Raw genomic sequence first — 13643 nt, 5'->3', positions numbered from 1 at the left:
AGGACCACCTGTCGATCTGAATTTCCCTTGCAAATCTGCTGGAGCTGCACTACTGAAACTGCACTGCTGGTGACTGCTTTATCTCTGATTAGCCATCATTTGGGATGACTGTTCAACTGATGGAGCAAATGACTGCACTGGGCTGGCATTTCCTACCTCCCCATCTCACTACTGTTTAGAATAATATCTCAATGCAGCTGAAATGCAGGTTTTTTTCTCCTCCCTCATCCAATCTCAGAAGAATAAGAAAGAAACTTTATACAAAGATTTATTTTATCTTATTGGAGGAGGATATAGTATATTGTGATGAACAATGCTAGGATTAAGTTCATCTCAAAGAAGTGTTTGTGCCTCAGGATACACCAACAATGCTCAGAAAGGATGTTTCTCTCCAAAAGGCACAATGCTGCCCGAGAATATACTTTTAGTCTGGTGGCAGGATTTCTCAGGGGTTTCCTGAATAGCTGCCAAATGCAGCCCTAATGTTCTGCTGTCTGTATTAAATATCAGCTGGCATTCCCCAGTTTTCCCTAGGGATGGCTGGGCTGCATTTCCTGTGGCAGACACAGCAATCCACGAGTCCTGTCTGCCCCTCTTTGCTCCCTGAGACCCCGTCACTGGGGTCAGGTTACTGCAGTGATTACAGGTATTACTTGTCAGCTCCTCTCTCCTTCTCTCTATTTCCTTCTTTCATTAGAATATAACAATTTAAAATGGATCTGATCTTTTGTTTACTGTGGTGTCCAACCCTTGCTGTGTGAGAGTGCTTAGACAGGTCTGGCTATTCTGCTGCTCTCAGTAAGGTCAGCTTTACCCTTCTGCCAGAAACTTCATTCCCTGTCCATCCTTATCCCAGAAAACAAGCACTGGGAAAGCAGGTTGAAAGTCTGGGGTGCTTCAGATTAATTATCTGGTCCTATTTGGTTGGTACAGGCAAGTTGGCCAGCGTGGGAAGGTGTGCAAAAAGCTGTCATGAACTGCCCTTTTGTTCTGCTCCAAAATGAACAATTTAGCCCTGCCTTGAACTCAGTGAAGATGATTCACAGCAGAACTTCCAAGAGCTGTATAAAACTAAAATACAATCTCAAACAGAAAGACATCAGAAAGCAGAGTGGGATCTGGCAAAATAAACCTGTATTTATCTGTCTATGCTCATTTAAGCAGTAAAACAGCAAATAGCAGGAATGCATCCCTCCTATTTCTTTTTTTTCCCAGGGGATGAAATAAGACTCGAACTGTGCAGGATTTTGTTGCACATTTTAGCTTTGTTGAGTGAACTCAGACCAGGATGATTCTTTTGATCTATCTGTCCCTGGTCTCTCTTATTTGTGTGCACACAGCACCCATCAGCCCAGAGAAGTGAACAGGTCCCTGCTGGGCTAAAAATTAAAAAAAGTAGAAACTAAAGCAGTGCTTCATTTCTCCTTGGTTTAAAAGTCATCTTCAAACTGTAAGAATGAATTACATGTGCCAAAAAGAGACCAAAAGAGCCAGAGCAGCTATTCCTTCTCCCACACACGCTGTTTCCCAGGTAGTTCAAGGCACTCGGATCAATATTTTGTGCTGAGAACTTTGGGAACAGCTGGCAAGGACTGATCCAAGGGGTCAAAAGCCCAGATACCACATTACTCCCATTTCCTCCTTGTGCAGATGGGATATTCACCCACCATCATGCAGATCTATGGGCAAGAATGCTAAAAATAAATCAGATATTATTTAATAAAATTTAATAAATTTGGCTTCTACCTGTGCTGGTGTTTAATGGACACATTAATTTAGCAAAGGTTTGTCCTGCGGAATTTCATCAATTATTAGAAATATTCTCATCATACAAAAATATGCAGATTATTTTGTTGGCCATTTTTATGGCATTCAGACTTTTTCCTCCAGACTTTCATTCATTTGGATTAAAATAAAATATTTTCTTTTTAAAACATGATATATCACACAATGAGGAATGCTTTGAGGGGGGAAAAAAGCATTTCTGATGCTTTGAAATCACATGAACTGCATTTTGGTTAGTATGGCCTTGCCAGTCACCTTTTCTTCCAACTGTTTTATCAACAAAGTAAATCTGTTCAAACCACAAGTCCCTCAAGTTCAAACTAAAAATCTGTCAGATTTTTAAGTCCCAATGACTGCAAATACACATTTGACTGAGAAGCCAATGAGCAACATCCTCTTTCAAAAAATGTCCTTGTACACTTAAAAAAAAGAAAGAAGTGTAGTTTACAGATTTCTGATTAATTAATTAAATAGGAGCTGGGAGCAATTTAAATAGAATCTCCATGGAAACTTGTGTTTCACGAGATAAGCCTTTGAAAGAAAAGAGCAATGATGGCTTAAGAAGAGAAAATGATCTTAACAGGTATAACCTCCTGTAAAAATTCTGCAAGACAAAATGAATGAAACATTCCACTCAGAAAGCTGAAGCAAGCAGTTATTCTCTGCAAATATTTTGCCAGAACTGAAATATTTTTTAAAATTGGCTGAACCAGCAGTTTGTACACACGGTGGGGAAGAAAACCCCAAAACAACCTGCAACAGCCAGGTGAAAGCTGATTTTCTGAGGTGGTGAGAGGCCTTTAGTACACCACTCTGATTCCAGAAAGTCTCCTCTCAGAGCTGCATGAACACATTTAATGTACCCTAAGATAAAATCTGGATTTTGGGCACTGAGTGGCAGGAGTTGCACTGGAGCCCTGCCCATCAGGTGCTCACGCTCAGCTCACAGAAAGGAGTAAATGCACGTAAACCTTGCAGATCCTGCTCTAACCGCCCACACACCCTGTCCCCCTGCAAAAGGGGATTCCACCTGCACAAAGCCTGGCTCTGGCAAGGCACGGCCCAGTCTTCCCTTTGATGGATTACCAGGACAGTGCCCTTTCCATGCAGAAAACCCCTCCTCGCCCTTGTTCTGCTGGCGCCACCTGAATATCGGCACATTATCAGCCTATCAGTGTTGTAAAAACGGTGTGTGCTGAGATGCATTAGAAGCTTGTCATTACAGATTCCCCTTTTTCAGTGTTTTCAGCAGCAATAAAAATGATGATAATGGTGGCTGGTGCTTCCTCTCCCTTTGGGAAAATTCACTCTGTCCCCAAAATTCTACTCCTTGCTGTATTCCCAACAGCTTCCCATGGAAGCTGTCCTTGGCTAGCTGGCCACAGGCTTTGGGGTTTTTCTGGACAAAACCCAAAGCTCTCAGTACAAAGTAAAAGGTTCCCACTGTAAGAACTTACCCCACACTGCTGGTTTCCAGGACACACAGAAGAGGTAAAAGGGGGAGAATTCATGTGCATTGGGACTCAAATAAGGAACACAGCTCTTCAGGCACCCTCACTGCAAAAGGGGTAGGAAAAAAAAGCCTAATTAATTACAATCCTTAATACACAGTCCTAATTTTGTAAGCAAATCACAGTCTGGGCATACACAAGACATAAATGTTCTGTTGGGAGATACCAGGCAGGAAATACACTGAATATCAGGGGTCATCTACGGTGTGATACACACTTCTTCAGGAATAAAGCCTTTACTTGTATCAAAATGAAAGTGCGAGAACACTACTACGAGCTAAGACATAAAATAACAAGACTAATTGAATCGATGTTAAAAATTAAATCTGGCTTTCCTGTTCAGGAAAATTTCCAAAAATAATCAAAATGCCAGACCTGCTCATGTAGGTCTCAGCTCACAATGCACACATGAACTGTGCTTCTGGAGTCCTAAAAATCACCAGTGCCAGGTGTTTGAGGAAGATCTTGATAGTTATTTAAATCTAAGTTATCACAAATAGAAGGGAGCAGCACTTCACAGTTGCCAAAATATCACAGCACCATAGCAAGGTGATAACATGGCTTTCAAATATTTTATTGGAAATAAATATTTACTTATTTAGAAGTGCAGTTCTTTGATCCATGTCTGCACAACTTTGTTTCATTTTTGATTTTATTGTGACATAAGGTGGTCATTCTGAAACATAATATTAAGGAAGAAATTAAAGTGTAAAGAAGTGCCAGAGAATTCTCCAAACCTTTGGTGACTGTTCCACATCAGACACTGCCCATACTGTGAAATATTCTGGAATTATGAAAGGTAAGTTGATTCCCTCTGAGGCTGCAGAGATACACCATGTTTTCCATCTATTGATGCACAGCCAGACAGAATCTCATCTTAGCAACTGGCCATGAGTTTGAAGTGACTCATAAAAGGAGCTACTTCTGATTTCTTAAAGAAAGAGAGAAGAATTTTATCCTGTACCACATTCTTCCTTGATTTCAAGAGGACTTCAAACATAGTATCTGTGAATGAAATGTGATATCTTAATTATTGCAGCCCTCCACTATAAACTAGAAATAACCAGTGCAATTCTCTGTTAGTTACCTGATACTCCTCAGTAATTTTAGATCATTAGGAAAGATCCTCTTCCATTCCATCCAACAAGATTCAAGCAAGTAATGCTGGGCACCAAGTCTTGCCAAATTATACTATAATAAAAGCAAGAGTCTTTTCTTACCTGGTTGTTTCTGAGACTGTTAGAGACTTGCTAGCAAGACAGGAGGTACAACAGGGATTCTGAAAGCAAATTCTTGGGGATTGAATTCATTGCTTTGACACAGTCTACAGGTTTGAATGTTGCTTTAGAGGATGATTTCCTAACAAAGGAGATGGTTGGAGCATTTTGATTTATGGATGTAGCATCACCCACGGATTCAGAGGCTACCAGATTCAGAACTTTAAACTTGGGCTTCTCTTGAGATCTCCTTAGGTGCTTTTATTGCTGTATTTCAGTTGCCTTCAAATGCTTTAGAAACACCTATAAACTGAATTAACACCACCAGTTACCACTTTGTCTTTGATATGAGGGATATCTGGGGCAAATTTTAATTTCTTTCTCATTATGCCTGTATGTATATGAGCAAAAGAGAGAGCCCAAGAAGAAAAGCTCAGGAAAAGCCATTTACACATGGCAGAAGCCCCACCTGTCTTCCTTCCACAGCCCTGAAAGCCCCACAGAGCTTTTCCTATCACCTCACATTTTATCACTGCATCTTTGCCCCGGGGGAACGATCCAGCCAGTGCTGCAAAGGACTTGGAGAGCTGAGGCAGAGACCTTGAACTGCACTTTGCATTCCCGAGTCAGCCCTGGCGCAGAACATCGGGCTGATGTGCTGGCGGTGATGATCGTTGCTAAGCGAAGGGAGCTGATCGCTGTCTTTTGTGCTGAAGTTTTCAGGATGTGTGGCCTCGCTGAATGGTCGGGAGGTCAGGAATGCATAGGTCACCCTGGTCAGAGCCAGGCCCCATTGAACGGGCACCTCTTCTGGCAGATGGAAAGGGGAAATTTGCTGTCATGGTCGTAGGCATCTGTAGCAGCAAGGAGTTCAAAGGGAGCACAGGGCTGCACACGGTCCCATCCCAGTCCCACACTTCCCCAACCTCACTTCTAAACATTTACCTCTCTAAAGTCTGCAGCAGAGGGATGTCTTGACTAAATACAACCTCAGCCCTGCCAAATTAGGTTTAACGTAAGGTCAGCCAAGAAATCCTGTTGCAAGTGGGTGACACAGAGGAAGGCAGCAAATTCATCTAGTTAGTGAGCTGCTGGCTCTTTGGCTTTACTTGTTTCACCAGATCTCCCACTCCTTTCACACTTCACAGAAGTGTGATTGTGCAGAAGACAGCCACAGAAGATGGCTGAGCCAATCTACAGACCTGCTGGGGCTGTATCCCAACATCTCTGCTCCTATTCTCTGTCACATCATCTGTGCTTATTATAATGCTCATGTTCAGAGAACAGTTCAGTTCAGGAAACTGCTTTTGGTGCATTAGTTTTGTACCAAAGGCAGCCCCCAGAGGGTCAGTAAATGACAGCACCGCAGAGCCATAAGCACAGAAGGGTATAAGGATCAAGACCTCCTCTTACATCGGGGACGAGAGTTTAAACTGTACTTGCACCCTCTTAAAATGCTTGGGGCAGGAACTCTGAGCATCAGAGAGCTGTCTGAGCTCAGAAGGGCTTCCCTTGCTCAGGCTAAGAAATGAGGGCTGACCCACTTCAGGATGTTTCCTTTCCGCTCGCACAGCTCTGGGAAATAGGACAGGCAAACATGCACAGGGATCAATAATAGTCAAGTGCTACAGTGAGTCCATTAGGATCAGCCCATCCATCAGGATTTCAAGAGCTCTTTCCATGCCTGGCTGTAGCCTGGGGCTTGGCTGAGAAGGAATGTGGCACCCACCCCAGCTTCTGACTGGCGTGTTCAGGAGAGACAGCTCTTGGCAAAAGTTTCCAAGGCCAGTTCTTCACAGCACTCCTTGTTACTGGGATGCTACAGTGCTTCAGGATCAGTGTCCTACAGCAAAACATAGGCCAAAAATACCAAAAAAGCAGCACAGAACTGTAGTCCTTCTGCCCTTCGTAGCAAACGAAGTACACAGGGGGTTCCTGGAGCACAGGAGGCAAATTTGTTTTGGGGGGAACTGCTGAGTTCAGCACATGAGGACTCCAGCTATGATCTGCTCCATCTCATTAAGATCTTGAAGGCTCACCTATGGGAAACCTATGAATACTTCAGAAAGGAGCCCTGTAGGAAGTCACCACCTGCACGAATACCAGAGTCTCCCAAGGTGATGGATTAGTCCACCCTTTCACCTCCCACGACTTTTGCAAGCATCTCCGGTGACTTTGGGTGTGATATTGCAAGACAGAATCAGACAATTCCTTTCCTTCAGGGCTACATTTCCGTGGCAGTTTGGGGGAGTCATTCATTTCACAGGTTTATACGTGTGTGCACACACTTATTTGGGGGCAGGGTGTGACCTACATTGCCTGTCCTGCTGTTTCCAGCTTAATGGGAATAACCACAGTCTTTTTCTCTCACAAACTGGGACCTTTTTCATGGGCAGTGGTTGTAAAGAATACAGGTAATGAAGAATCTGTTCTACTACTGGGTGAGTTATTTCATTGATCTTCACTATTAAAGAGGTGCAATACTGGATGAGCATTTCTCACTTCAAGACTTAGGTCTGATCAACTCCAAAGCAATGGGCAGATAGGAAAATATCAGAGAGGATGGGGGTTTTTGGTTTGTTTTAGAGGGAAATGATGCCAGAAATAGAATCTATAACATTGTAGCTGTAATAAGCTTCACAGCTGAAAAAAAAAATTAAACCTAAGCACACACATTTTTAATGCTAACTATTAGGGCAAGCAAAATAATTGCACCAGTGTTACCAAAACTCCTACAAATTACATGTGACCAGTTTTCTTCTTGCTCAGCATGCTGAAACACAGCAGGACAACAGCAGGAAAGAAAGGCAGGCACACATGTGCTGTCTTCTAGAAGACTGTTCCCAGGGAAATCCACGGAGTTAGTGATTCCTGCAAAGTCAGAGTTCAGAATAAAGTAGGAAGACTGTGCTCATCGGAACAACAATCTGTATTTGTGCAAATTATAAGATGGGGCTGTGGGGGTGGAAGATAAATAGGTTAATCTGTTGTAAACTGATTTTGACCCTGAAGGTGATCACAGGTACACAGCATTACGGCACTTTAAACTGTTTTATGCAAAGCTCAAAAAAGACCCAGCAACAAACAAAGCTTTTTTTGTGTTTGCTAAACAAAGCATGAAAGAACAGTGACAAAAGTAGGAGGAGCCGAGTTTGTCCGGACAAAGCCGGGAGGAGGAGCCCTCATGCAATGGAAATGCAGTTCAGTGGTCCCGGATTGATATGCTCATCCTTTAAACCCCCAGGGCTGGGAGATCACAGGGCCTGAAAGTCCATCAAAGAGCACTTCTCTGCATTGATCCAGTCTGGAGCGGAAGGCTGGTGGGGGTCTGCTGCTCCGTATAAGACTGCCTCCGAAGATAATCAGCTTTTCTTCTTGGAAATTGGGGAATCCCAAACATCAGTAAAGTGTTGTTTCAAGCAAAACATCGGTCTAAACCTACAGCATGTGTGTGTCTGTTTTGTGGCGTTGTGTTTTTTAAAGAAGGGGGGAAAAAAAGAAAGAAAAAAAAGGAAAAACCCGAATATGAAGGAGGGTAAATATTTTACCTCGAAAGCATACTCTTAATGCATGAGCTGTTCTTTCCAACTTGTCCACAGCAGAATCTCCAGCAGGGGTCTTTAAAGCAGGCTGACAAACTTTCCTGGATATCTGGATGCTCAAGGAGCACAGCAGCACCTGACCTAAAAAGACAATTAAAAAAAAAAAAAAGATTAAAATTCACGATGTTTTTGACTCTGACAGCCACTCGTTAGGTTCCCACGCGCTGCAGGCAGTTACAGGTCAGTTCAGCTGCTTAGTTTAAAGCACTTTTGGTCTGACAGAAGGGAAACTGGAAGCCTGGGGAATGTTTAGCACTGACAACGCTGTGACAGCCTCCCGGCCGCGTTATCTTCAGCCTCCAGGTGATCAGCCGGGGCTGGGGAACCCCTGAGCCACCTCTCACAGCTCTGCCTTTGGTTGGCTCAAATTATAGATAGAAAGGGCTGAACACGCATAAAACAGGGGTGGGAGGGAAATCGGGCAATCCAGCACTCTGTGGTGTAACCAGAGACTGAAAGTCATTAATCAACCATTCGTTTGAGGCTGGAAACTGTTAGGATATTTTATTTATTCAAGAGGAGCCGTGTTGAGCAAACAGAGGATGATACAAGCTTTTCCATCACAGCATGGGCAATGTGACTCGATAAAATTTAGGAATATTTTAATATCATTAAACAGCTGCATTTGGCTAAAAGAAATCAAGTGGTTGAACAAATCCCTGTACCCTGGAGATCCTGATAATTACAAAACAATCTATAATGTCCTGTTGTTTGAAGCCATTTCAGATGATCACAACTGTTGCAGAGAATTGGATTAAAATTCCCTCTGAGCATTACCTTTCTGTGAGTATAACAGGGAGGAGAAAGAGCAGCAACTCAGTTGCTTGTGAATAGACCATTCCATGATTTTTGAAATGAGAAAGGGTTGCAAAGGATGTGATTTCTTCCAAAACACTTAGCCCTGGTGTAGGGGTGGTGTTACTGGGATTAACAGGCCACCAATCTCAGGGCTTTGGAAATCAGACACACACAGAGTACATTGTTGAGCACTTTTCAACCAAATTCTGTGTGAGATGACAAATCCCTGGTGTGTTAGAGTTCAAAAAAACAAATAGTACAGATCAGACCTCTCTCTTGCCCTCAAAATACAGTTGTTGACCATTTCCCTTTCACTTTCCTCCCCTCCTGTCCCCCCAAAAAATCACACTACTGAGAATTAGAGAAGTAAGAGTTTCTCTTTTTGACATATACATACAGCCTAGTTCTTAAATGCTTTTTAAGAATATTTTTTGTTGAAGATAGTCTGATTCTACACAGGTAGAGAGTTGACTAGCCAACAGTATCTACAGCCAGAAAGTTTACAGATCTAATCAGTATGAAAAGGAAAAAATAGCTTCTGCCCCAAGAGGCTGGCAATCTGTGGTTTCTGTTACAGAGAGTTTTAAATGTAGAATTTGGCCATTTAATTCATACTGATTTCTGCAGTGCAGACACAGTCCCTTATGTAGCAGTGGCAAACTAAACTGGGAAATTTAAAAGAAAAATTAAATTTTGAAAATCATTCTTGTTCTGGTATAATCACATCCACATAGCTGACAATGTGATACAAAATCGCTCTGCAGGCAAGGATATGGAAAAGGTTCCTGCTCCTCTGTCTGCCCCCGAGCATCTCTGCAGCACCATCTGCCAAAGGTCATCACCCCCTGAGCCCTCACAGCACCACTCACGTTTGCTCCAGTCAGAACAAGCCAGGTTCACTTGGACGGTTCCAGCAGTGCCAGGTTTGCTCAACCTAAAGCCTCGCTGGTGAATCAGAGCAGTGGGAACCTCTGGAAAGCTATAAAAGCCTGGGAGCAGCTCGTGCCAGCACAGCTGAACAGAGAGAGACTCACTGAACCCCAGGGAAACCAGAGAGATGGGTGGGGAGGGCTCCCTAAAGCACCAACACATCCCTACAGAGCCAGGGAGGCTGGGTGGATGGAAAACCAAGCCATCAACGAGGAAGGCAAACATCAGCCATTCCTGGAGTTTCCCTCTCAGACCGTTTTCTTCCAGCAAGTTTAGAGCCATTGGCTCAGGACAGGGAACCATGGGGATGGTTCTCCAGCTTGGCATGGGGAGGGCATTGCACACCCAAGACCTGTCTGAAAGACAATGGCAGAGCACCGGGACAAACTGAGCTTACAGAGGGTGAGAGAAGGTGGGGCATCAACTGCTTACAGGGGAGGATCTGGAAAGGAGTCTGATGAAAGTCATTAGAACACTGGTTTACATCGAGAATTTTGGCTTCCTGATAATCGGTGCAGAAAATCAAAGCAAGACGTGTTGCAGGGTGAAGGCACTAACAGAAGCTGCTCCCCAAAAGTTTGAAATGAAAAGAAATGCTGAAGGAAATGAAAAAAACCTCAAGGATTAATGCAAAGGATGTACAATGTCCAACACAGCGAGCTCAGTTCTGAAATGAGCTCAGTGTGAATTAGTGTGCATATGTGCAGAAGTACTTAAAGGTGTCAGGAGGCAGCAATAAATACAGAGATATTTGATAGTCCCCCACAGAAGGAAATTTTCTTGATGGGAAAAACCAAATCAAGACACTTGCAGCCATAATAGGAACATGAAAAATGGTCACAACTGGCACAGTTGCTTCAGCTTTCATTAGACAATTCTCATGGCTGAGGATTTATTTGGAGCAGCAGACAGCATGGCAGGCAGCAGGCGATCCTTTTGTTTAGCACAGCACTGGAGTTCGGATTCCTGCAGCACGAGAGCAGATTTCCCTTCTTGTCTAGGGCTGCAAAGGGAACCGGCTGCATCTGTAATCAGAGCAAACCCCTCAGTACAGGTGATGCGTCCCAGGAGCATTTTTGGCTCATTAGGTCGTGCACTGTTCTCACCTTTTGCAGAACAAAACAAGTGCTTGCTTGTGTTTGTCACTTCTGACAAAGAATTCTGTTAAACTCTCGCTGCTCCTTGCAGCAAAGCTCTGAAAAGAGGAGCAGGAACAAAATTGTTCATAGTTTTGGGAGGTTTTCTTCAACAATTTTTCAATTTGCTGATTCACTGTGGTATTAAGTGGGGGCTGGATGCTTTGGTTCCCATCTGTAAAGCTCTCAGCCTTAAAAAGCAGGCCTAGCAGGCTCAGACTTCAGCAGTATTGACTGCCCTGGGCTTTCCATCGGGCTGCTGTCATCAATCTCCACATTTTCTCTGAGGGGGCAGTGCCCAGCTGTGGGTAGCACAAGGAGGGAGAGGTGAAGATAACAAGAATTATAAGACAGTGGCTACGGGGAAGAGGAAACCGAAGGGATACAGACACTGTCCCATTTAAGTGCGAGTAAAAGCAAAAGTACCAGATATTTTTCTAAATAAAGAGTTTTTAAGTAGGCAAATCAAAACTGCCATGCCCGCAGCTGGACAGAAATGGCTGTACTACTAGTCTTTTAATGACACTAGAATATTAAGTTATGACTGAGAGTAGCCCCAAATTTGCAGGTTTACCCCTTGGCTGAACATGCATCCAGCATCCATCTCCTTTGCAGCACTTTAGGTATTCATGAAGCCCGCAGTGTGAAGTACTTTTCATTTTTGCTGTGCTTGGTAAATTAGCCAGCAAAGGCAGGGAGTAGACAATAACAGTAGATTCCAGTTGGATGACTGGGTTTGATTTGCTGCATCTTCCAGTGTTTTGATCATTTGGGCCGAGGGTGGGTCGCACACAGTTTGGTGGCTGGCAAAGCGGGGTTTAATAAGTCTCCTGTAAAACCCAGCGTGTCTGCAAACAGCCCCCAGGATTAGGCTCTGCTCGCTTAGTTTGGGCCCTGGTGCAGCCAACCCGAATAATCAAAGGGAGGAACAAAAGTTGTGAATCCCCTCGGTGCACTGCTTCATTAGGATCTCCTTACAAAAAAGGAAAATGGGGCTCGTCTGATCAGCCAGATTTTATGGCATCTGATTAGACCACCATTTTCTCAGCAGGTCCCCTTTCTTTAAACTGTTGACTATGGATGGCCTGCTGAATAGGATGAACTTTGGACCGCTAAATTGCAGCATTATGGTTATTTAGTGTAATTTATGAAAAAGAGAGAAGTCATGATCACCTACTTCATATTGCTAATGATATCTCCATTTATCAGAACAGCTATGAGTTTGGATCATCATTTTTGCCTCACAGTCACAGAACACTGTCCAATTAGATACCAAAAAATTATTTCTTCGAGTGGGGCTGCATGAATACTAAATTAGGATTTAATAGTCCTTACATAATCATTTATTACTGTTGACTGTTTGCTGCCTTTCATTAAGTCCCACATCACCTCAACGTGTTTACTTCAAAGTTTCCTATTCATTCTGTATTTTCTATTTGCATTTTACCATGGCTAATCTAAGAAGAAAGATAAAGGGAAAAAAATCTGAGCTTGATTTTTCTGTTCTGCAATGTTTCATCTAAACAGCAATTAAACCCATAACAAATTAGAAAGATGCTACGAGAACTAAATTACAGTGATTTCAGCGTGAAAGTGCCCTTACCCTGGATGAAAAGAGGGAGATTTCCAATTACAGAAATTATCACTTTGTCTTTTTTTTCCCCCCAACAAATAAGACTGCCAAACACTTTCCATAGAGGCAAATTTCTAAATTGCTGATTATTACAGGTAATGATCTATTCACTGTGTCAGCTTCCTAGCCTTCCTTAGAAGCTGGAGTTATGCAAGTTAACAATGAGCTATCAGGGAGGGGAGGAACAACAGCAGTAGGTGATGCTACCAGGCATCAATCCACCCGGGGCATTAGGCTGCAAGAAGCTTGGGCAGACTTAGCACACTGCCCTGGGCAGAGCAGAGGGGATCACAGGCTCCAGCAGAACATCCTGGGCAAGGAGTGTGAGATTCCTGTCACAGCTCAGCCCGGAGCCGGATTCAGAATCCAGCCTCAGGAATCACATTTTTTCTTGCCACTGGTTAATAAATGGCCATGGAGGTGTTGTTCTGGAATGTCTAGGAAGTAAATGCCCAATAACTATTTCAGCACTACTTCCGGGGTGACAGTGCAAACACTCCTGGTTTGAATCCACTTTGGAGCAGTGAATCTCCTTTGTCAGCTTCCTTCTGCAGTCGAGCCTCCACATGGTTTAAGCGGTGCCTTCTCTGCAGATTTTTCTGCTGTCAAAACCTCACTAAGCAAAGTTTTTACACAGATGGTCTCCAAGAGTCAGCAGCTTTCTCCACAGCCCTCAGTGGGAGCTATTTGCTCTCCAGAATATTTTGGTAGCGTGCTGACTATCTCTGCCAGAGAACAGCAGGATTTTCCTGCGGGTCAGAGTCCATCCTGGCTGCCACAGAGACCTTGAAATCAATGCAGGCTGATAAATGCTCTGAATCAGCTGGGTTGGAAAGGACCTCCAAGATCATCAAGTCCAACCCTTGATCCACTACCACTTGGTTACTAGACCATGGCACTGATGCCACATCCAGTCTCATCTTAAAAACCTCCAGGGACAGAGAATCCACCACTTCCCTGGGCAGCCCATTCCAATGGCTGAGCACCCTCTCTGGAAAGAAATTCTTTCTAGTGTCTAACCTAAACCTCCC

General features: G+C 43.6%; 1 long non-coding RNA gene across 1 annotated transcript in view; it reads right to left on the bottom strand.

The window, feature by feature from the left end:
• The window catches only part of LOC135421279 (uncharacterized), a 61564-nt gene extending 57280 nt beyond the window's left edge, over positions 1 to 4284 (bottom strand). The window contains exons 1-2 of the long non-coding RNA XR_010433946.1: positions 4261 to 4284; positions 3243 to 3342 (exon numbers count right to left, since the gene is read on the bottom strand). This is a non-coding gene — a long non-coding RNA (uncharacterized LOC135421279). The remainder of the gene's footprint in view (positions 1 to 3242; positions 3343 to 4260) is intronic.
• Between the last annotated feature and the right edge of the window lie 9359 nt (positions 4285 to 13643).

The sequence above is a fragment of the Pseudopipra pipra genome, chromosome 13 (assembly GCF_036250125.1).
Source record: "Pseudopipra pipra isolate bDixPip1 chromosome 13, bDixPip1.hap1, whole genome shotgun sequence".
Taxonomy (NCBI): Eukaryota; Metazoa; Chordata; class Aves; order Passeriformes; family Pipridae; genus Pseudopipra; species Pseudopipra pipra.
The sequence above is the reverse complement of the archived record's forward strand: the minus strand, read 5'-3'. Positions and strand labels throughout refer to the sequence as shown.